Here is a 23,210-nt window from a genome sequence, read left to right as displayed (position 1 = left end):
GTAAAAGTTACAAAGTTACTGCAAAAAGGATCTTCCGGATGGATTGTGAACTCAAGATTGGAAACACAGACACTAGAGATGATACTCTACACTTGGGCACCGGAGTGCCAGCTTTACCTCACCCACAGGAAGCAGGTGCATAGGTCTCGAAGTGCGTCGGGTTTCTTCTATCTGTTCAGTGGAGCCTGTGGGCAAAGATGCTGCAGGCGGTCGGTCCGGAAGAGATGCGGTGGATCCAAGAGTGGATCGGAGTTGTAGAAGACCTGTAAGCAGAGGGGACAGTGTTCACAGTCACTAGCCAGTGACCAGCGTGGCACCAGGTGGGTACCAGGCGATGTCGGGTGCAAACAGGAAGAAAGGTGCAGCTTGTCTCTGCAGCCACGTGGTCCCTGAAGGTCGACGACGTCCAGGAGTCGGTTCACGAGCTGTCCCACGCAGGCTCTCGCTGTCGGCGGTGTTGGTGACTTGGTCGAAGCAAACAAGTCTTGGCAAAAGCAATTGTTGTGGAAAACGAAATAAGCTGATGGTTCTGACCAGCAAGGTCAGAGGGATTGCTCCTTTGGAGGGGAGCAAGGGCCAGTCTGGAGCAACCAGACCAGCGGTGTAGTTCTTGAAGTTCGTCACCAAGATGGCCACTAGCCAGCGGGCCAGCAACCGGTTAGGCGCGTCGAGTGGCAAAATGCAGAAGGGCCCCACGCAGATCGTGGAGATGCTGGAGGGCTCACCTTTGGTGCAGATGCTGCTCGATGGTTGGGCTTCTCAGATCCCAAAGCACAACTTGGAGGGAGCCTCGGTTGTTGCGCTTGCAGCTTGTCGTGGTCGTTTCAAGATGGCTGGCTCCACGTGTCTCGGTGCCTCCACGGGTCTCCTCTTTTCAGGGACTGTGGATCGGGCGGTGAGAGGTTTGGAGGTCCAGGTCTTGTCAGTCTCTGGGCTCGAGCTCCGGCGGGAGGCGGCGGCAAAGCAGACGTTGATTCGCTGGATGGTGCTTGCGTTAGCAAGGTGGTCACTCCCTGACCACAGGGGAGATTGGCTTCAGTCCTCTGTGCGGCAGAGCGTCGAAGTTCCCGTCTTCTTCTTGTTGTTAAGTTGATTCCAGGATGTCTAAAGTCTTAGGACACAGCTCCTACCTTTAAGCGGATTCTAGGGGCCGGACTACCTGCTAGGTCCCTCCCTAAGGGTGGGACCAGGAAGGGGGGTGGTTACACCCCCAATCCTTTGTCCAGCTCGGCCCAGGCCCGGGACTGGTGTGCCCCAGGATCGGATTGAACTGGCATATGCACCGAGGCTCCTTGTGAGCCTCAGGCATGTCTGGTTTCTTTCAAGCCCTACCTGACCAATACACAAAATCCTGTCTGGGGTGGTGCATGCACCTCCCCTGGCAGGAAACCCTTTGTCCACACCTCCCAAGCTGGAAGGACTCCCAGCAGCAGGAGGGCAGACTTGTGTCTGTGGTGGCAGCATCCATTTTGTGGAGCTGAGGCTATGTCTGATTTTACCCGGGTTTCAGGTACTGTACATGTCGTGTCCCTCTAGAAGGGTGGAATGCTAACCCCGTCGCCAGAATTGGCGAGGGGTTAGTATTCCAATTCGTATGACACCTTACTCGACATGTTTTGATAAAGCCAAACCAAAGATAGCATTTAACCGCGAGGTTCATAATGCACTTAAGAGTATATGGTATGGCGATATCTGGAAACAGTAAAAGGAAGTGGTTCCGATCACTGCAGACAGGCTCAGCTCATGCCAGAGCACCATCTCACATGAAACCAAGCACTCTGCCTTCAGGATTGTTAAGGCCTGCCATAGGAGTGACTTATAGGTTAATATGTGTTCCATTTAAGGTTAGGCATAGGTATACTATACCTAAGTAAGAGGTGATTACACCAACTTACCCCAGCTGAGTGATCAGCCAGTTGTGTCAAATTGTTAGGCCAGGCCAGGGGTGGCATAATACATGCTTCAGTCCCTGGTAGGCCTTAGATACACCAATGCCCTGGGTACCTAGTGTACACTGGTACAGGGGCTCACAGGGTGATCCAACCAATTGGGTATGTACCTAGGGTACATGGAGTCCATTTTAAAGAGAGAACAGCTAGGCTGAGATCCTGAATGGCAGGATCTCAGGCCAACTAAGTCGAAAAACCAGCTAGACACTAGGCAAAAATTTGGGGGTAACCATAGTCAGATATCCACCTTCCTACAATATGGGTTTGGGACGAGCCCCTCAGGGCCTGCTCGATGTACAGGCCGAGTTTGATAGAGGACTGATTGTGGACGCAGAGGTCGAGGACGCGGTAGGAACGCTTGTCACTTTTAGAACGATGCTTGCCTGCCGGTCCTTGCCGAAAAGCCATTCCTCCGTCGGGCGAAAATTAAAGCACTATCCCATGAGAGAGGTTCCCCCAGTGTGGAGAGAGGAGGTTGCAGCCCAGGGTGCTAATCCTCTTATACCTGCTCATTTTTAACGCGTGTGGGTACACGTTCCGTGGAAGCGATCTGAGGTATTGGCCCTTAAACAGTCGTTACCGGACCCCCGTAAAAATCCTGCAGGGTACTACAAAGAGTTGTCTCAAACTGTCGAAGCATGTATCATGAATTTGGCTGATATAGACATGTTAATGGGTAATGTGGTCCCACAACCGTTATGGGCTAGGATTCGGAAGAAGGACCATGTAGGAGAACTGGGGGGTGATTGGGCTGCCATACTCGCCGCGGACAGACTCCAAGTGGGTGGTGCCAAACCTGAACCTCTAATTACAGAACTCCCAGCTAGGATCATTACCTTACTGAAGACTATGATGCCCCCTCTGCGAGTTAATTGGGATAAGTTAGCAGCTTGTAAGCAGAAAGCGGATGAAAACGTCTCTGATTTCTTCACTCGTTTCGAGGAGACGTTCATCGATCATAGTGGTCAGGATATGAGCACGGAAGGTGGCCAACGATTGTTTGTAGACAAATTTGAGTCTAATTTGGTTCCGGAAATATCTAATAAGTTGAAGAATTCCGAAAGCGTGTGGGCGGTCCCCTCTTCGGCTCAGATATTGGCTACTGCCCAGTATTATGAAAATAGGGATAAAGAAGAAAGAGAGAAACTTGATAAAAAGACCAAAGAGTTGAAAACGAAAGTTCTTTTGCAACAGGCTTATCCTCCTCGCCCTGCCCAACGTAATTATCAGCCGTCTCCACCATACTAGAGACAGTCGCAGAGGGCTGGGCCTTTCGTTCCCCGACCCCCACTGGGCCAAAATCAATGCGCTTACTGTAAAGAAGAAGGCCATTTAAAGTATGATTGCCCGGTTCTGTTACAGCGCACGAGCGGTATTCCCGCGTCACGAGGCCAGAGTGGTTATCAGTCAGCACCAAGAGGTAGAGGTCGAGGTACGCCACCTAATAACCAACGTTCCATGCCCCCTGGAAACTCCACGAATTATTTTGATCAGCAAAATGTTCAGTCTGCCAACTATTACAACAGTGATTACTATACTGAGGATGAGAGTCAGAATTCCCAACCTAACTAGGACAGCCATGGACAAAGTAAGGGAGTAGTAGCAGTTCCATTGGACCAGAGTGGGCCTTATGTTAATGTGGAAGCACTAGGTGTTACAGAGCCATTCCTATTAGACACTGGTGCGACAAAGAGCTCTATGATTCACTCTAAACTCCCTGGGGCACCTTTGTCTGGCTGTACAAATGTTTCTGTAGGTTTTTCTGGCGCCCCAGTTCAAAACCCAGTTTCATGCCCTTTGCCCATTTCAATAGGTCCGTACAAATTGGAGGCCCCGCTCCTTTTAACGACTGGTTGTGGTGAAAATTTGTTGGGCTTAGATTTATTGAAGAGATTGTATGCGACATTACATTGTTCCCCTTCTGGTGTACGTCTTACCTTAGGTAAAAAATTGGCCTCACCGGTGTACTTGTCTAAAGATCAGCTTCCCCTGAATTAAAATCTCTTCCAGCCACCCTCTGGGCCACCGGCCCCAATGATGTGGTCCTCCTGCAGATTCCTCCCTACATTGTAACACTCAAGCCTAATGCTAAAATTCCTCGCATTCCACAGTATAACATTTCCAGTGACGGCGAGAAAGCTCTTTTGACTATAGTTCATGATTTGGTACAAAACGATGTGGTTGAAGAGACTAGGGGAAATGTATGTAATAGCCCTGTTCTGCCTGTTTTTAAACGAACCAACCCTTCTCAACCACCTGTCTACCGTTTTGTGATTGATCTCAGAAAGGTCAACAAGATTGTGATACCTCAATTCCCTGTTGTCCCGGATATTAATGCCCTGCTGACGATGGTACCAGCCTCAGCTTCCTGGTTTTCCGTCATTGACCTAAAAAATGATTTCTTCAGCATCCCCATTGCTGAGGAAAGTAGGGATATTTTTGGCTTCTCCTTAGCAGGCCGAAGCTTCCGGTTCAAGCGAGCTCCTCAAGGCTATTGCGAGAGCCCCTCCATTTATAGTCAAGCATTGAAATCGCAGCTCGATACTTTGTGTTTACCACCAGGAGCCACTCTCATACAATATGTGGATGACCTGTTGGTTGCAGCAGATTCTGAAGACACTTGTAAAAAGGCTACCATTTCACTGCTACGCCACTTATCTGACCACAACCACAAAGTTTCACCATCAAAATTGCAATATTGTTGCCAAGAGGTTACCTACCTAGGTCATCTCTTGTCAAAGGAGGGACGGCGATTGACCCCAGAACGTATCCAAGCAATTGCCCAAATGCCTATTCCATGTACGCAAAGAGAGGTGCGTGCCTTTTTAGGTATTACCTCTTATTGTAGACAATGGATCCCCAATTTTTCCCTTCTGGCAAAGCCCTTGTTGGCACTTACTCTTAAAGATACACCACACCCGCTTCCATGGACTGCGGAATGTCAGAAAAGTTTCACGGATTTGCGCACTGCCTTGTGCTCTGCCCCTGTGTTAGGTACTCCTGATTACAGTAAGCCTTTCACACTCTATGTTCATGAGAATGAAGGTTGCGCGTTATCAGTTTTAACGCAGCGATTTGGGGACAAGCATCGCCCCTGTGCCTATTTTTCGGCCACGTTAGATCCAGTGGCCAAGGCATTACCTAGCTGTTTGAGGGCTACAGCAGCAGCGGCAGTTTCCATTCGCCAGTCTGCTGGATTGGTATTAGACAATACCCTTATGGTCATGGTACCGCATGCTGTAGATACCCTCCTAAATGGAACAAAGACTCAACACCTCACGAGTGCCCGCGATTCGGGGTACGAATTGACACTCTTGGCTGGCCACATACACATTAAGCGATGTAATACCTTGAACCCAGCAACATTGCTGCCAATTCCAGTAGCAAATGACACTCAGGAGCAACACGACTGCTTCCTCCGCACGGAGGAAGAGACAAAAGGCAGAGTTGATTTAAAAGATACTCCACACCCGGACCCGGATGGGACCTTATGGGTGGACGGTTCTTGTTTTAAGCTTCCCAATGGTGAAACGACCTCAGCCTATGCAGTCACTACCTTATACACTATTGTAGAAACAGCGCGTATTATACATAACTCAGCCCAGGCAGCTGAATTGATAGCACTGACTAGAGCTTGCGTGTTGGCTGAAGGAAAAAGGGTGAATGTGTATACTGATAGTCAGTATGCGTTTGGAGTGGCCCATAGTTTTGGCCGCCTGTGGAAGGAAAGAGGGTTCCTCACATCCCATGGCACTAAGATACAGCATGGCCAATTGGTAAATGACCTCCTTGAATCACTCACCTTGCCCACTCAGATAGCGATTGTGAAGTGTAGTGCACATAAGAAGATCACTGATGATGTAGGTCAAGGAAACGCTTTCGCAGACCACATAGCGAAAGAGACAGCTAGAGACACTACAAGCCGCATGTATGTTGTGGGCTCTGCTAGATGGGTTGCACATGGGGGGATGTGTGAGAATACTGTGGACAGTGTGAAAATGATCCAGGCAGAGGCCACAGAGAAAGAATTGAGTACGTGGAAAGAAAGTATAGGAAGATTGGATGTGACAGGGTGCTGGACAGACTTGTCAGAACATCAACGCTGGTTGTTACCAGATGCTTATGTACTCCTAGTAGTTACCATGGCACATGGTCCAGCCCATATTAGCGCTAAAGGTATATGCAAGTTTCTGGCTCCGGTATGGAAGAATGTGGGGCTCCCTAAATGTGCAGACAATCTGGTTAAGCATTGTATTGTATGCTTAATGCATAACCCAGGGAAGGGAACACAAATAGATTACATCCACATGGAACGATGTAACAATCTGAAGTACGTTCTTGTTGTCGTATGTGCCTTCTTCCGATGGGTAGAGGCCTATCCCCTGAAAGATAATACTGTTCTATCCACGGCAAAAGTCCTTTTGAAGGAGTTTCTGCCAAGATTTGGGTTACCAAGAGTTATCTGGAGTGACAACGGAAGTGAGTTTGTGGGTCAGATCATGCAGTAAGTATGTGCAGGCCTTGGCATTCAGCAAAAATTCCACGCAGCGAACCATCCTCAGTCAGCAGGTTTGGTGGAATGCTATAATGGCACCCTTAAGCTTAAGCTGGCGAAAATACAAGCCAGCACGGGTCTTGCCTGGCCTGATGCCTTGCCCTTGGCTCTCTTATCCACCAGAACAACCACTCATTCCCGTATGGGACCTGGGGGCATATGTATCAACATCACCATTTGCGATTCACAAATAGCGATTTTTAAAGAATCGCTATTTGAGAATTGCAAAACGGGATGTATTAAAAAAATTGCAAAATTTTTGCGATTTCTTAAAATTCCTTAATTGCGATTAGCAAATTGCGAAATCGCAATTAAGGAATACCTGCCCATTCATTTCTATGGGCCATGAGACCCATAGGAATGAATGGGAAGTAATTCTCAAATAGCGATTCGCAATTTGCTAATCGCAATTTGAGAATAATTTCAAAGGTGCAAGGGTGTCATGATGACACCCTGATGCACCCCTGAAATGAGCATGTGTGTGCATATGGCGCACATACATGCCCTAAGGGCATGTATGAGCGCCACGTGGCACTTTGTAAAATTCAAAAAAGTGCATTTTGAAAGGAAATCGCAAATTACCACCAACTAGAAGTTGGTGGTAATTTGCGATTTCTTAAGGATAATTCGCACAACTTGGGTGCTTTTTACATATCATTTAAGAAATCGCAATTTGCGATTTCTTAAATGCTTACGCAAAATTAAGAAATCGCTAAATTAGCAATTCCTTAATTTTGCGATGGGATATTGGCTCATACATCCCGATTAGCGATTTTTTAATCGCAAACGCTGTCATTTTGTGAATCGCAGCGTTTGCGATTAAAAAATCGTTTGATACATATGCCCCTTAGTCCTTATGAGGTTGTCTTTGGACGCCCTGCAAATGTTTGGGGAGTCCCAAGGCCAAAGAAATACTCCGAGATAGAGCATCCATTATTGATTGACTATTTACATGATCTAACCACTAAGTTACGTGTCCTTCATCAACAGGTACAAGATACTTTGCCCAGGCTTCAACGGATCCTGGTCACACCATACGGCCGGGAGACTGGGTCTGTGTCAAAAACTTCCAGAGGTCAAAGAACTTGGAACCTCGCTGGAGAGAGCCCCGTCAGGTGCTCCTGACGACGCATACTGCAGTAAAGGTGGTCGGCAAAAAGAACTGGGTACATGGGGTACATTGCAAGAAAGTGCCCCTACCATTACCTTATGATCAATGGGTTCATCAACAAATTAGTGACTCTGAATCCGGAAGAACACCAACATTTGGACTATTCAGTGATGCACGCCTAGACTTTGCCGGAGCAGGACAAGACGACGACAAGGCCCTCCAGACAGCTATACCACCGGCAGTGAAATTGGACACTACTAAACCACATCTCCTTTTCCAAGAACAAACTGAGGCCCAGACTGAATAAAATACCTCAATAGTGCTTCATTGATTTTGTCTTTTTCCCGATTTCCACATGATTGCAGGGCCGTGATCGTAAGTCTCAGAATTGTGACCCAAATGTGGCTCTAGGCCTGTGGGACTTGTAGGAAAGTATAAAGAACTACAGACAATCGCAGCTGAGTGAAGCAACCTCCCGTCACAGGCAATATTTAGAGCTGGAAATGACTGTTAACAAGGGAATGGACAAAATACAAACAATGAGCACGAAGCATTGTAAATTATTGCATAATCGTGTTATAGTGGTTTTAATAATATTGATTTTAATAATATTGATTTTGATATGTATTATATTGTCTTGTATAGGATGGGGACTACACATAATTTTTACACAGCCTACTCCCAAAGTTACGGTTGAAATGCATACGCATGGCACTCTACCACCTCATGTTGAGTCAAGAAGGAGTGAATTCCGCAACAACACATTTGTTTCCATGCTACACCAACATCAATTGGCCACTAATGCGGCGAACTGTTGGGTTTGTGGTCTTCTGCCAAGTTCAGTGAATACTGGAATGCCATACATTACCCTTCCTTTTTCATTTAATGGCTCTTGTAGTGCATGGTGGGAATTGAGCGCCAGTTGGGTCTTTTCTGGAGATGGGGATACACAAGAAGTAAGGAGCTTGGGAGTACATCTATACCATTTATGTTGGCGAGACAGAAAAAGGATATATGGGACGGATAGTGAGAAGTTAGAATATGCAGATCGCCAAACCAAATCTACGGATTTTTATTTTCTGCCCTCTAATAGAACCTCTCGAAAAGGGCAAACTTTTCTAGTGGTACCTGGACAAGCACCATTCTGTATTAGGAAAGGAGGGTTAGAATATAAAGATACAAGCACTTGCCAACATATTGTGACCTTAAATGGGACAGATTGGCCTCGCATGGTTCCCTCACGTAACACATACTTCGTGTGTGGAAAAAAGGCTTACACTTCTCTACCAGGTAATTGGAGAGGCACTTTTTACATCGCTTGGTTGTTGCCCCCTACATATATAGCAGATGCCAAGCATCATTTACAGAAAAGAGGGGTGGCGTCCGGCCAGGATACGTCAGGACAAGAAGTCGGGGATGTCTTGAAAGGACTCATTCAATTCTGGGGTTCAATAGCCAACAGTAGAGACATAAGACAACTAATTCGAGTTGTAGAAGCCACTGTCAATGAAACAGCTGGAGCTTTGAGTAACATCACTGCAGAACTCGCTGCTGACCGCCTTGTCACGCATCAGAATAGGATGGTATTAGATATCATCCTTGCTGACCGTGGGGGCGTATGCAGATTGATCGGATCTAGCTGCTGCATATTTATTCCAGACAACGCCCCTACAGTATACCAAGCCATCTCTAAGCTACAGAAGATCGCTGAGTCCGTTCACCAGGATGAAGGGAATTGGTCTCTGATGGGATGGTTTGGGGGACTACTGTTTACATGGGGATGGAAGATTCTTACCTTTGTCGGAGCGACTATGGCTATTCTCTTCTCATGTTGCCTTTGCCTATAATGTGGTCCAGCTATATGCGGACTCTACGCCACCCTATGTGTTCTAAATCCGGTATCACAGAAAGCAGCAAACACAAAGATAATGCTGCAACAACAGCTTGTAGATTTCATGGCTATTGAAGTTGATTCAGATTAACACCAGCCTCTGGTTTCTTTGCCTGAGTAATGGCAAAAGGAGGGTCTGAGGAAATTCCAAATATGGCTCGTCTTTGCTTGTAACGCCACCACGCTGTTGCCCTCACTCAGGCCCCTTCAACATTCATAGCGTTTCTTTCACGTTCTATACTGTTGCACATATTACACGACCTTTCCTGTTTCCCCGAGCTAAGTCCATTCTGAGACCCGGCTCGAAGCAACTAATCCCCCAGATAACCATCTATTGACCCTTGGTGACCGTTCTCGGCCTCTCCAGTTGTTTTACGAATCACCATCTTCAACACGCAAACACGTCCTGTCGTAAATTAATTCAACCTAGGAATGACTATGCCACCTGACCTATAGGGTCGGGTAGAGAACACGACCTTAGGGAAGGAATTTCTATTGCCCATTATCCTGTATCTTGTACAAAGAATGTTTTCTTGTGGAAGATTTGTATTTTTATTGCACCTTGTGGGGGTTGTTGCTTTAGGGGATTCAAGCGCTACAAATGACTGTGAGCCACAGATTGAAGGTTCAGTCTCCTGAGAACCTACCACCGATGTACTTCTAGGACAACTGTACTTAGCTGCAGCTCATAAATTGAAGTTCCTATGCCAGACAGAGTGTTCCGTGTCTCTGTAATTTGGAAGGCGAACTCAGAAGATTTCAGGCGTACTCTGCGCCGCTGGGCTTTAAAAGCCCGGTTCTTCAGGGGTGGTTTCAGAGGTTGTTAAGAGGATGGATTTGAGTATTTGTGGAGGACAAGGGTCAGAGGGGGAGCCGGTTGGCCTGCTTGTTTGGACAAGATCTAAAGCTACAATTTTTGATAGTTGTTGGAAGTAACAAAGAGGTTGGGTTAACCTACCTTTAGAGGGGATTGCTGGAAAAGGGCTTGTACTGGTCGTTTTCATTTTGTTTCAATAGGAATTCAACATGTCTGCTTTAATTGTGTAAAGATGTGCCAGTTTGTCAGAAAATTCTTGAGAAAAGGGATTGGTCCCTTCTGTGCATTTAGGTTTTTCAAATTCTGTGAGAATTTTATAAAATTCTTTATTTGAACATTTAGAATTGTGGATTCTGTTTGAATAGTAGGTTTTTTTGTGCTTTTTTGTTTGTTGAATTGTACATTCTGTTATTTATGTATAGGCACTGTTTGTCTTGAGTGTTATTTGTTTTGAGCTAGGTGCTAGGTGCGTTGAAGCTTTGTGATTTGTTGTTTTTTCTTTTTTAGGTCAGCATTCATCCTAAGGGATTGTTTTGGTTTGTCATGTGTTGTTTCTCTGGTGACATAAAGATATCAAAAGCTTCCTGGAGCCACTCATGTCCAGATATGTGTTGAGTGTTAGTTGTGTTTCTAGGTCCCCAAAATTCAGTTTGTTCCAAGGTTGATATGTAGTTGCAGGTAAGGTGGGCTTAGGTGTGGAGGGCTGTGGTCTCTTGTGTTGGAAGGCTACCAGGTGGTGGTCAGACCTTGTGATGGGAGTAATTCCTTGGAAGGTAACCAGGTCTAGATTAGCGAAAATGACATCTAGGATGTGTTTCCTGCTAGGGAGTGAGATTTCAGAATGGTGTGAGAGAAAGCGCAGATTCTAAATTGGAATGTGCACTGTCACTGGCACCAAATCCCCTTTCCAAGCTCAATCTAACCATGCAGCTTTACAGTGGGGCACATTTTTTGCACAACACAACCATATCGCAATTCTTTTATGGTACAATTCTTTTTCTTTTGAGGCCTCACTATTTGGCAAAACAGAACACAATGTCCTGAGTGTCTAAATGGAAAATCCCAATTACAAACATCAAACCTTTTGACTTCACCAAAGTATATTGTACTCTTATTTCACTTAGACCTGACATACACAATACTTTTCTATGTACAAATCAAGTTTGAGGTGCTTCTACTGACATGTTTTAACATTTTATGCCAAAAACGTGGCTGCTTGTTTCGCCAAATGTTGTCATTTGTGTTCATTGCAGAGACAAGATACATTCGTTTGTGAAATGCGGCCTGTTCTTAGTTTATTAATTACGCCACAATATCTTTACAATAACATTTCATCTTTTAGTCAGTTGTAGGGGGACAGAGTTAGAAAAAATAATACTTATGAACTGCTAAATCATAGTCTGTTTCTGGCTTCATCCCCTTGCTGCAAATACACCTCCTTGCCCCCCTTCTGCACCCAAAATGTGTGGGTCCTTACAGAATATGTTTTTCGTTTTCAGCACTGATCTTAAATCAAAAATGTACCGGTGATCAAACTATGGATATGTTTCCAGGTGTTCTGATTTGCCTCAGAAAAATACACGACAAAGCGTTGCGCATTTAATGACCTGTCTGAGGTGGATTTCAGTAAATGAAGCTTGCTCTAGGTTTTCCTGCAGCTGCCGATGACTAACCCTTTCTCCACACCGCCATGTGCCCCGCCACATGAAAGGTTTTGGGAATCTGACGAGCACTGTAAAATTACAAACCAGACCCCTTTACTTTTATCTGCCTAAATCTTCAAATACACATGTGAGCGATCAGATTCCTGAGTGATTAGTGGGCATTTCTTAAATGTCATTTTCAAATATTGCTATCTGTCTTGGTCTCTGAGTCTGCTTTAATAGGGGAGTCGGTGACGGACAAAAAACGTTCATCAAAGGATCCTGAAGGGGGGCAGACAGACAGGAGTGAGGGAAAGAACTATTAGCAGAGCTCGGTGACTCCTGGCTGGCTCCTTCCTACAAGGCCTTGCACTAATTATGCTGATAACTACCATTAGGCATGCTGTATAACACTCTCCGAACTATTTATTGCTGCAATAAACGACGGTGGGCCTGCCATTGGCAGAGTTTGTTTGAGCCTGCCTTGTAGATAAACATTACCTCATTTTGTGTGAGGCACAGTGGCTCTGACCTGGGGTTCTGGTAACACACCATTAGGCTCTCTAAACTGTTTTACAAAGCTACTTAAGCCAGCACACAAAAAGAGTTGATGGGCCTTTACTTAAACTGTGCGGTTTTCTCCCCGAGGGGAACTGCATCCAGAGAGTAGAATTATTCACATCGTTGGCAAAAAGTTTAAAAAAAAAAAGAAAGTGGTTCTTGTCATAGGTCTACAGCAGTTTAAATGATGTAAATTACAGGTTTTACCACTGGCATTTGAGTAGAAAACCAGAAAATACATGGCACCAGATTGTGTGAAGCTTGCTCTGGGACAAACAACATGCTGCAAATCCATTTGCTGTATACTTTAGCAACTCCTTTTGCAGCATTTTGTGCTGTACAAAAGCAAATAGATTTTACTCCAGTGTACCTTGCTTCTGCGGCTGGACTACGCATGTTGCATCTGTAACTGAGCAACTTTGCACCATCATTTGCATTAAATGGCCAAGGCAGAATGACTGATCTGTAAGAGATAGCAACACTTGCAGTGACTGAATACCACTTTCACCAGTTGGTCACTGAAAATCAGGTTGCAAAATTGCGTAGTAACCAGTGCAATAATGCTAAAAGTATAGCATGTAATCTGGCTCCTGGTTAGCAGTTTTACATTAGTTATTGCTAGCTATTTTTACGTCATGTTTGTCTGTACATTTTGGGGAAAATAAATTAAAAAATAAAACAGCGCAGATGGAGAAAAGGTATTATTGAAGGAGCCAGATTATATCCGGTTCCAACATTAGAAAATACAAATAAGGATAAGGACATGGTTAAGTGAGAAGGGGGTGAGTCAGATACTAATTTGAGAGATGAAAAATTAAAACAGATGCTGTTTTCCCGACCACCCAAAAAATATACGGAACAGGAGAGATATGTGCTAGAGAGAGTCAGACAATAGATACAGCTCCAGTAGAATAAGATCCACTTCTAGTCAAGGACCCTTACATATCTTACAGATTGCCCCACCAGTTGGGAGAAGACCAATAGCTGTGGTTCCCATTGGTTCTGATCCAGGTGTACCACGAGTGGTTCCTACTACACCACCCCGAATTGAGAGGAGATCAGAGGTCTTAATGACACTAGCTGATGGAGATGTGCTGTCTCTTCACAGCTAATCTCTTTTATAAAGTTTCTAACTTGATCACTCTTCACCTTCCATGCTAGTAATTTACTACAACCTTCGCCATACTCAAAATGTGCCAACTGGCTGGACTCCCACCTCTTTCTGACTCTATCACTTATAACTCCCGACAAACCAGCTTTTAATTTAGTAATTTCGGCCAGCTCCCTCTCGCCTCCCTCCTATCTTCCTAAATTACTCAAAACCCCTTCCTGCTTCCGGATCTGCTCTTCTAATTCCAAAACTTTTCCATAGTAAGGTCGCCTTTTCCCTGTCGCTAAAGTTCCTAGTCTTCCCCTTAAATAGGCCTTATAAGCATCCCAGACAGTCCCAATCGTGGCTGAGCCCAGATTACTCTCAAAGAATTCTTTGGTTTCTTCTCTTAGAATCTCGACAGTCCCATCCTCCAATAAAATTGTGCGGTCTAATGTCCACCTAGAGCTTACACTCCCTTCTCCTAACCTCAAATGAAGGAGGATAGCTGAATGGTCTGACAGGTGTACACCAATATGTTTAACTTCCACTACAGCGTCCTTTAAAACCCTGTCAATCAAAAAATAATCAATCTGAGATTTATGTTTATACTTTTTGTTGAAATAAGTAAAACCTAATTGCGACCCAGCCATGCACCTTCATATGTCACAAAGACCCTACTGGGCTATCAACATTTTAGGATTAAACGCCGCTCTGCTGTTCTGGGATCAGGATTAAACGCCGCTCTGCTGTTCTGGGATCTGTCTAATTTATGGTCCAAGATGGTATTAAAATCTCCTATAATGATATGATCCGGGAAACCTAAAAGCTTGTTAACAAATTCATCCAGTGGACCTATTTCATCCTGATTTGGTCCGTAGTACCCCACCAAAGTATAATTCTGACCAAATCAATTTTTTGTAGCTTTGCTAAAAGCCATCCTGCAATATTTGAGACACTTCTTTCTACTGAGATATTTGTACCTTGCTTAACCAGTAGTGCTACCCCCTTCGTGACCATTGCCTGCTTCGTGTAACGTGCATGTGCAACCCACCTCTGTGATTTAAAAAACGTCCTACTTTCCTCTTCTGTGAGATTTGTCTCTAGCAAGATAATACCTTGTGCTGGACAATCTTTCACTTGTTGCATAATCCTATCCTTCCTGCCCTTTACCCGGAGCCCATTTACATTCCACGCTAGAATTTTTATCTCATTTGTCCTATTCCCGGACATCCCCTGAAAAGCTGGCATTGCTGACTCATTTGGTGAAAACAAGACATTTGAGGTATTGTTTTTTCCCTTATGCTCCCCACCTTGTGCTCTCCCCACCCCACCCCCACCAACCCTTGGAAAACCCTAACCAACTTCCCATGGCAAAAGCCCTATGGGGGAACCTCAAGGCATGCAAACGGAAGTTACCATATCGATAAAATGCACAATAAAGCAACTGAATGGGACCTCCTCCACAAAGCGGAAATAATGCATTTTATTTTTTGACATCACTTTAAGTAGGTCTGGGAATTTCAACTGAACCGAGGCTCCTAAATTTCTTAAAGGCTTCATTCTTTTCCCCAGCTCCCATTGCCTATTAGATGTTACTGCTGAGAGATCTCATCTTATTTCAATTTTTACTCTGTCCAGGTCTAACGATTTATTCTTCAGGTCCTTAGCCAGGATCTTTTCCTTCAACGAATACGAGAGGAAATTAACTAGGATTCTCCTAGGTTTAGATCTGCAAGTGGAGAAGTTTATAAAGATTTTGAAGGTGTTGTGGTGAGGCTTGGATACGTTTCATGACATTGTGGTTCAAGCTGATTTATGGGCAGAATTTAAGTAGCAGTACAGTGGCCAAAAGCAGAACCCCAAAGGGAAAGAGAAACTGGTGCACCATCACCTGTGGTGTTGGAAAAATATGAAGCAGTACTGACCTTTTTGAAAGGAAAAATACCTCCAGAGACATTGATTGGTTAAAGATTCAGAGAACCACAGAAGAGCTGATGGAGATAGTTCATGAGTATTACGAAAGGTTGTTGCAGGTGTTTAAACAGCACAGTGGATGTGAATATCCGGAAGAGAAGGATATGGGAATTTTTCTACCTCGGTTTGTCCTAGAATTCAAACCTGAAATTAGTGCTCACATTACACAAAGTGTTATCAGCTGGCAGACAAAAACACTAGACGAGATCTTGCGTTATGCACAATATTGCTGTGAGGAACTGGGCATGAAGCAGAGGAAAATGAAGGAGAAATTCATGTTGGTTCAGACAAGGTTAGCTCAAAAAGGATGTATGACGTTACAACGCATACTTTTACAACGCATGCACTTACAACGCAATTTTTACAACGCAACATCCACTACAACGCATTCCATTACATCGCATGACACTACAACGCATTTTTAAAAACTACCTTTACAACGCATTCCATTACATCGCATACTACCTTTACAATGCATACAATTACAACGCATAATATTACATTGCATTTAAGGTAAGTATTGGATAGTATAGGGGTAAAAATTACTATTCTAACTCCAGGGGGTGCAACAGTAGGGTAAGTGTTGGATAGTGTAGGGGTAAAAATTACTATTCTAACTCCAGGGGGTGCAACAGTAGGGTAAGTGTTGGATAGTATAGGGGTAAAAATTACTATTCTAACTCCAGGGGGTGCAACAGTAGGGTAAGTGTTGGATAGTATAGGGGTAAAAATTACTATTCTTACTCCAGGGGGTGCAACAGTAGGGTAAGTGTTGGATAGTATAGGGGTAAAAATTACTATTCTAACTCCAGGGGGTGCAACAGTAGGGTAAGTGTTGGATAGTATAGGGGTAAAAATTACTATTCTAACTCCAGGGGGTGCAACAGTAGGGTAAGTGTTGGATAGTATAGGGGTAAAAATTACTATTCTAACTCCAGGGGGTGCAACAGTAGGGTAAGTGTTGGATAGTATAGGGGTAAAAATTACTATTCTAACTCCAGGGGGTGCAACAGTAGGGTAAGTGTTGGATAGTGTAGTGTAATATTATGCGTTGTAATGGTATGCGTTGTAAAGGTAGTATGTGATGTAATGAAATGCGTTGTAAAGGTAGTTTTTAAAAATGCGTTGTAGTGTCATGTGATGTAATGGAATGCGTTGTAGTGGATGTTGCGTTGTAAAAATTGTGTTGTAAGTGTAGTGCGTTGTAAAAGTTGCGTTGTAAAGGTTGTTCCCCGCTCAAAAAGGTTACCAGAACCCTTCTTTTGCAGGAAATCAAAGAATGATTCAAGGAGTGGTTGTTCTGCAGGCTGGCTTTACAGGAAATCAGAATGGGATGCAAATTCACCACGGTGAAGTAAGAAGTGTTCCCGCAGATATTGCTGCCATGAAAAAGGTTACCACTTGTCATGTTCGCAACCGGGTTGGGCATTGGACACAAGAAAGTTGATTTAATCCTGAAAATGGGATTAATGCAAAATTCTCAAGGTATAGTAGGCCAGAGAATGCCCACACAGCAAATGCAGACTCTCTTGCAAAATCAAACCCAAATTGTGCCCGTTGCTCCTACGTAAATAGGGAATCCCAAATATTGTTTAAATCAGATGCCATAATTTAATGCAAATCAATTCTACAATACAATGCCACAATTCCAAAATCAGAATTAAGATGTTTTGTGTCTATATACCCATTATTCAAAACTGATGAGTTCACCTCTGATACTTTCCATGACGGTGCCTGAGAGAGGAAGACGTCTGCGTAATTGGCTCGGTCTTACAGGTAGACCAAAGTGGCCTATATGTAGATGCCATGTTCATGATCACAGCATGTCATTCCTGATTGGCACAAGAACTACCCGACCCATAATTAGAACCATGAAAGTTCCAGACTTGCCTCTCTTGGGCAAAACAATCCAAGTAGTTACAAATAAACAGAGGCTAAATCCCATTTCAAAAGAAGTCCCAGTAAATAATAGGATCTTTTGAAGAAAAACTCCAATTTGCGATTTGTGATTCTAGCCCAGTTAATCTAGGAAGAGATTTGTTGTGTAAGTTAAGTTGCACAATATACTGCACACCTGATGATGTGACATTCCAAACTCATGATGAGGATGTTGACTTTAAAATAATCAGACAAAACGCTGAAGTAGGGATGCTTCCTCTACTGACTATTTCTGAACTGCCAGAAGGTCTCAGAACTAATGGAAATGCTGAGATCTGGGATTTTACATGGAAAGACATTAGGGTTATAAAAGGTGTAGAACCCGTCCGAGTCAATTTGAAGCTCAATGTTATTTTACCTAGGACACCATCCTTTCATTTGCTCTCAGAGACCATAGCAGGGATACAACCAGTAACTGTGAAAATATGCTTCAGAAAGGCATACTAAGACAGGTAACTGGAAGTCCAATTAACTCACCTATAATGGGTTTGCATAAGCCAAATGGCAAATATAGGATTGTTCAAGACCGGAGGCGGATCAATGAGATAGTGGTGCCTTGTTGTCCCATAGTGCCACATCCTGCTACAGTACTTTTCCATATCTCTTATACTGCAGAATGGTTTACAGTTATTGAATTGTTCCAGGCTTTCTTTTCAGTGCCCTTGCATAAAGATAGCCAGTACTTATTCTCTTTTGTCTTCTAGAAGAAGACAATCACGTGGTGTCGTGTTCCTTAAGGGTATACAGAGAGACCCTCTATATTCAATCAAATCTTACAGAAAAATCTTGAGTCACTGCAGATGCCCTGTGAGTCTATCTTATACTGTATATTGATGACCTATTGAGAGCTTCAAATAAATGTGATGCCTGTAAATATGACACCATTGCATTAATTAACCACCTGGCATAAAATAGACACAAAGTGGCTACAGGTAAACTGCAATACCATCAAAAAGAAGTTCAATATCTGGGACACATTATTATGAAAGGAGTCAGGAAGGTGTCACCAGAGAGAGTGAAAGCCATCTTGCAGATGAATCCACCACGAACACAAAGAGAGATGAGGATGTTTCTAGGAATGGTCGGCGACAGTGGATACTGAACTTTTCATTGATGCCAAAGCCCCTACTGAGGCTGACAAATCAAGATGGGTCCGATCCACTCCCTTGGGACAAAGAATGCACCAAAGCTTTCCTAGAGCTAAAGGAAAAATTGTGTTGCCAAATCACACAAAAGAGTTTATGCTGTTTTGCAGTAAAAGAGATGGGTGTGCACTCTCAGTTTTGAAACAGAAACATGGAGAAGACTGAAGACCTGTGGCTTATTTTTCGACCACACTTGATGCTGTAGCGGCAGGAGTCCCCAGCTGTTTGAAGGCAGTAGCCGAAGTGAGTGCTGGTTTGGAAAAGAGTGAGAACATAGTGATGTCATGGTCCCGCACTCAGTGGAATTACTGCTAATGAAGACCAAAACCCAATACCTAACCCACAATAGACTTACCCAATATGAACAGAGTTTCTTTGTGAAGAGTTCAATCGTGATTGCCTAAGTGTCACTGTACTGTGCACAAAGCCAAGACCTGATATTAAGGATGAACTACTAAATAAGCCCGATCATGTCCTATTTTGTTCATGCCTTAGAAGAAATGAAGGCACACCAAGAGCTGCATTTGCAGTGTTCTGCATAAATATTGTGATCGAAGTTTCCTGGCTTCAATCTGTTTTCTCCGCAGAAGTTAATTGGCCTTACTCAAGCTTTCAGTCTAACTGCACAAATGAGACTCACCATCTTCACTGTTAGCCAGTATGGCCTTGGCATAGTTCAAGATTTAGGGCATTTATGGTTGCAAAGAGGTTTCCTTACGTCTACAGGAATGCCTGTCCAGAATGGACAAAGTATGGAGGATTTACTCAAGGCTTTGCAGTTACCCAGTGAAATTGTAAAATGTCCAGGACATCAAACAGGCAGCAGGTACATTGCCATAGGCAAGGGATATGCTGACTCCATAGCCAGGTAAAGTGCACTGCTAGCATGCACATTTAATGGAGGTTTCACATATAAATCTGTGGAAGAAAGTGCCTTTGCAATGATGGTAGAAATAACTGATACTTAGAAAGAACTAAAAAAGAAAATTGTGTCTGAAGTAGAGCAGAATGGGCGGATCAGATAGGTTATGCAAAGAATGCAAATGACATATGGATATCAGCTAATGGAAGGCCAGTGTTGCCTGATAACTTGTTGTTTCCAAGGACAAGATATTACCATGGTTACACACGTTTAGGGAGAGATGCCATGGTGAGACTTTTCAACAAAGTTGGTTTCGAATGATTGCTGGTTAGAATTGCGGAAGGTGTGTCACATGTCAACAGCTAAGCATAGGAAGGAAAACATGTTAGAAGCACATACATAGGGAGATCATATGGCCCTTTTAACATACTACAGATGGATTTTATTGAGATGCCTGTGTGCTAATGGTTGAGGTATATCCTAGTGATCATCTGTGTATTCTCAAGATGGGATACCCAGTGAGAAGAAATGACAGTCTCACTGTAGCCAAGCTGTTATTATGAGATATCAGGCCAAGATTCGGGATACCGGTCCTTCTAGAGTCAGATAGAGGAACACACTCCAACAATGAAGTGATGAACATGCTATGTGCTGTACTACAGATTGAACAGAAACTACATTACCGTCACAGACCAGAAGCATCAGGCATAATTGAGCAAAGGAACAGAACAATAAGTCCAGATTGGCAAAGGTGTGTGCTTCAGCTTCATTGAAATGGCCAGATGCTTTACCATTGAGGTTGATGAGTGTCTGAAGTATTCCAGACAGGAAGGCAGGATTATCCCCTGTGAGAAGCTGGCCTGGTATAGGATGTCCACTAATGTAAGTGGGCACCCTGCACCTGCCAAGACAACCCTTATGGTGATTTAAGAGGTCTTAGACAATCTTAGAAAGCTCTCTAAGTGTTAACTGTGGAGAGCAGCCTTCAGTCTTAGTTTTAAGGAATGTAAAGCAGCTTGTTTTTACCAGAATGCAATCTTATAGAATAGATAAAATGAAAAAGAACCACACAAAGTTTTTATAAAACACTATCTAGTACGTTACAGTATCTCCCATACGGTGACAGATACAAAGCACACAATACTTTAGCAAGAATTTACAGTAAATAGCACTAATACACAGTGGGCCCCAGGGGGGACCATATCATATACTAAGAAAGTGGTATAAGAACCATGACTTGAGTCAGGACAATGTCGAGAGGAAGTAAAATCGCTGAGGACCCAAGGAACCGCCCACGTTAATTAGATAGGGACCCCACGGAGAGCACGTGCAGTGTGGGAATATGACCGCGGGCTCTGTACAATGCTACGTGTAAGTCACAGTTGTATTTTTTAAGATTAAATACCCTTCCCAGTGGACCCTGAAGGAACCCCATGAAAGACAGAAGGTTGGAGAGCCACCCAAACCCGTGGATACCCTAGTACCAACGTTACCTATACCAGGGTAGCCGGGTGCATAGGGGTGAAGTGGTGTCAGAAACCGCTGTCGAACCCAATTAAGGACTTCAGGAAAGTGCCGCTGCTGGAAGAGGAGAAAGTGTTCGTGGGAATTCAAATGTGGTTTCTTGGAGAAGAGTAACTGAAAGCAGAGCGAACAGAGTCTATGTCACTCAGGAGTGACCAGGAGACTTTGAAGACGAATGCCCTCTGATGTCGGGTGCTTCAGGAATGATGTTAATGACCTTGACTTTGCAGCTGTGGGGATCAGGCGCCACTGAGGATGACCAGGAGCTGGAAATGAGCTGTCCCACGAAGGATGTCGAGTGTCAAGGGGTGGGTGTCCAGCAGGAAGTCAAGAAGGTGCATGGTTGGGACCAGCAAGGTATAGGAAACTCAGCACAAGAATGGGAGTCAGGGCAGGCCCGAGCAATCAAGGGAGCCCAATTAGAACAAAAGTGACCCTCAAATGGACGCACAGGCCGGAGGCAGAAGAGGATCTCGAGCAGCTCACCAAAAAGAGTAGGCCACGATGCCCACAAGGCGGTGTGGCTGAAGTTGTTGGTGGAAGAAGTTGCCAGAGGTCGGGGCTGCTTGAAGCCCAATGCACTTGTCACAAAGTTGCCAACAAGCATATTGCAAAAGTATGCAGTGTACAGCGGTTTGGTTAATGCAGCCCCCACATGGGATTCTGACCTCAAACCTGGTGAGAGGACAGCTCTGGCATTGTGGGATGTAGGAAACCACCACCTGTGTTGTTGAATCCTTCGGAGTCTGCAGGAGCTCGGGATCTGCAGACCGGTCAGCAGTGTTGAGGTGCCTGCGAATGCAGGCACCTCCTTCACTTCAAGGGAGATTCCTTCAAGTGTCTTTGATGCTCCACAGGTCCTGCACAGATCCTGTATGGTGCACAGGCACAGACGATGCAGCAGACTGAAAGGGAGACAAAGTCAGGCCCAAACAAAGTCCAGCCAAGTCCAGAGTGCCCAGACGGTAGCAGTGCAGTGGTTTCAGTTCTGAATCTTATCCCACAACAAATCTAGAGACCTACACCCAGTTAAGCCCTGAAGTATTCTAGGGAAAGGGTTGGGCAGATTCAGGCGACCCTCCCAGGGGAGGGTCTAGACAGGGGGAAGGTTACTCCCATGTCCTTTGTCCAGTTTTGCGCCAAAGCAGGAGCCAATGGCTCCCAGAACTGGTTTGAACTGGACTATGCACAGGGACACCAAATGTGCCCCATATGCAGACTTTTGGGTGCTGGCAAGCGCACCCACCTGGTCCCAATACACTAAATCCTGTCTGGGAGGGGGTCACACCTCCCTGTGACACGATGCCTATTGTGCCACATTCCTCTGCTCGAGCTTGGCTCAACAGCAGAAGGGCAGAAAAGTGTCTCTGGTCAGCAGCAACCATTTTGTGCTGTCCCGGACTAGGAGGTTGGCACCAGGAACACAGAGAGACTAACGGAGGGCTCTGCCAGTGCTTGGAACCATACCTCCCACACCAGGGCGTATGATTCCTACATGTTTGATACCAAACATGATAGGATTCGTTGCAGCTGTTTTCGAGATGGTCATCACGTAGTTATGCGGTGCCCCTCTATATAGTATATGGCTGCTTTACTGACAACCCGGGGGAATGGACTATGTGAGCTGCAGGGGTGTCCTACTCTTGCAGGGGCTCCCTCTCACTTAGAACCAAGCACCCTGCCTTCAGGATTGTAAAGGCCTGCTATAGGGGTGACTTATAGGTATTAAGTGCAGTGACCCTTAGATATAGTAAACCTATATCTTTAGTAAGTGGTGCATGCACCAACTTACACAGTCTGCAATGGCAGACCTGTAGTTTCATTTTGAATGGTCTGTCATGGGTGGCATAATACATGCTTCAGCCCATGGGAGACCTCTGGGGCACCTATGCCCTGGGTACATGGGTACCATATACTAAGGACTGACAAGGATACCCCAGTATCCAATCTGGGATGGACCTAAGTACTGAACAAACACATTTAGGGAGAAAGCAGATAGCCTGAGGTCCTGATTAGCAGGATCTCAGTCAGAATCAGATTAGTCAAAACACAGCTTAACACCAGGCAAAAAGTGGGGGTAACCACGCAGAAGGATCATACGTTCCTACACCCCCCCATGAAATTCTGATGGGAAGGGTTATGAGACT

Source organism: Triturus cristatus, chromosome 6 (genome assembly GCF_964204655.1).
Source record: "Triturus cristatus chromosome 6, aTriCri1.1, whole genome shotgun sequence".
Classification (NCBI taxonomy): Eukaryota; Metazoa; Chordata; class Amphibia; order Caudata; family Salamandridae; genus Triturus; species Triturus cristatus.
The sequence above is the reverse complement of the archived record's forward strand: the minus strand, read 5'-3'. Positions refer to the sequence as shown.